Below are 1,949 nucleotides of genomic sequence, written 5' to 3'. Positions count from 1 at the left end.
CTCAACTCTCCAATTCCCAGGGTTCTGCATATACCCTCCTTGATGTCATCTTCCAGACCATGCCAGATGTTGGGCAAGTCTTCACAGATGACATAATCAAGATCCTAAATCCCAAAATCCTCCATCAGTCACCTACGAGCTCCAATGGCCCTGCTGGGGTCCTGCGGGAGATAAGTGTGAAAGATACTCCAGGCAAAATCACTCTTTAAGGCTGGTCCATGGGAATTACTCAGAGCCCCCTCCTGCTGGTGAGGGACACTTTGCCCCGCTTTTGAAGGCCCAAGAGTGAAGGACTCATGGGACATGTGACAGGGCATGGTGAGGCGGGCTTCTACACAACCGTGCCTCTTGTCTAGGCAAAGAGTCATTGCGATTAGACATGTTCACTAATCCAGTTTACTAAGGTCGGAAGCCACAATAGAGTTGGAGCCAAAATCTCAGGAATAGAGTCCCTTTTCCTGGAATGTCCTCAATTTCTCATTAAGGACATTTTTTAATGTCCCTCCTCTTCCTCCTCCTTTTCTTCCTTTTCTTCCCCTCCTCCTCTCTCCTCCTCCCCCCACTCCTCCTCCTCCTCCTTCTTTTGATTTTGCAATAATTCTAGACTCACCAAAAAAAATTACAAAAATAGTTCAGAGATGTCCCACGCAACCATCTTACCCCAATGAAAGCATCTCACGTACCGTAGTACATTGCCAAAACCAGGAATCAATGCACTTTTTTTCCTCAGGTAGATTTGGTACTTGAAACTCCAGAAATCTCTTTCCATCATGACTAACAAAACAGGTTTATAGTTTTCAAAGTGCTGCCCTTTGAAGAGGAAGTGCTTTGAGTCCAATCCAAGCCAATGCTTGAGGCACAAGACTGCAGTTTTCTGGTCTAGTTTGCTTGTGAAGAGCTGAGAATCGCCAGAGCATCAAAAAAATTTAAATGTTCCTGCAGATTGTCACCAGAGAGAGCGGAACTGATGGATGTTAGAAGATAATCCAGGGATGGGTCCTCAGCAGGGAGGAGAGCTAAAGGGCCAATGCAGGTGGTTATTGGAGAAGTTATCTGGATTTTTTTTTTTTTTTGGATTGTTTTTAATGAGAGACATTTCTCACCTCAATGAGTTTCCTAATGAGTTTAGGTGGTGGAAAACATCATTAAAACATAAATAACATCAGTATATTCCAGGCCCTGAAAGTAATCCACCTACTTTTCCTGGATGAAGTCCCTTCTGAAGAGATACACTATTCTCTTTTAAGAAGATGGGTGCAGAAGCCCAGGAATGCAACCCGGGGACTTCCCTGGTGGTCCAGTGGTTAAGACTCCAGGAGGGGCGTTAGCCTAAGGGGCCCCTGCGGAGAAGCGCCCAAGGCAGCGAGCTGAGAGGAGGCCCCGTTTCCTCCTCCGTCATCCTCATCACGGCCTCACATCACAGCCTCAGCGACAGGCCCTCTAGAAGCTGCCACACAAAAGATAAAATCCCCAGGTCCTGGGCCAGCACAGCTAAAACCCCTCAACCGCTGAGGGTGAGAGTGGAAGGAAAGAAAAGGAGAATAAGGAGAGCAAGCGAGAAGGAAGAAGGCGCAGCGGCGAGGAAGGAGAAGCAAGTTGCAAAGGAACGGAGCAGGGCCGGTCAGTGAAACGCTTGACCACAGGCCAGGAGGCGGCATCTCCCGGGGAGAAACAGCGCCAACCAGCGGTCCAGCTCCGCGCGGCTGCCAGGGCTGCTCCTCGTCCTGCCGTTTCTAGCCGGCGCTGCCCTTTCTGTGCTCCCGGCTACCGCCGCTGGTGAGTGGCGTTCACTGAGGTCCTCAGCCGGGAGCCTGAGGCGGTTTCAGGTTTCAGGGTGGGATTCGGTGAGCGTCGCGGGGACCGTCTCACTTGCGGTGCAGCGGGGTGGGGAGTGGGGGCGGGGGAGTGGGGGGAGTGGGGGGAGGGGTGAGGTCGGGGAGGGTCGGGGG

At 51.2% G+C, this 1,949-nt stretch overlaps 1 protein-coding gene across 1 annotated transcript in view; it reads left to right on the top strand.

The window, feature by feature from the left end:
- The first annotated feature begins 1,633 nt into the window (after positions 1 to 1,633).
- The window catches only part of LOC102985514 (MHC class I polypeptide-related sequence B-like), an 8,650-nt gene continuing 8,334 nt past the window's right edge, over positions 1,634 to 1,949 (top strand). Inside the window, 1 exon segment of the mRNA XM_028479744.2 lies at positions 1,634 to 1,776. The gene's annotated coding sequence lies outside the window, so the exon portion shown is untranslated.

Source organism: Physeter macrocephalus, chromosome 18 (genome assembly GCF_002837175.3).
Source record: "Physeter macrocephalus isolate SW-GA chromosome 18, ASM283717v5, whole genome shotgun sequence".
NCBI classification, from domain to species: domain Eukaryota; kingdom Metazoa; phylum Chordata; class Mammalia; order Artiodactyla; family Physeteridae; genus Physeter; species Physeter macrocephalus.
The sequence above is the reverse complement of the archived record's forward strand: the minus strand, read 5'-3'. Positions and strand labels throughout refer to the sequence as shown.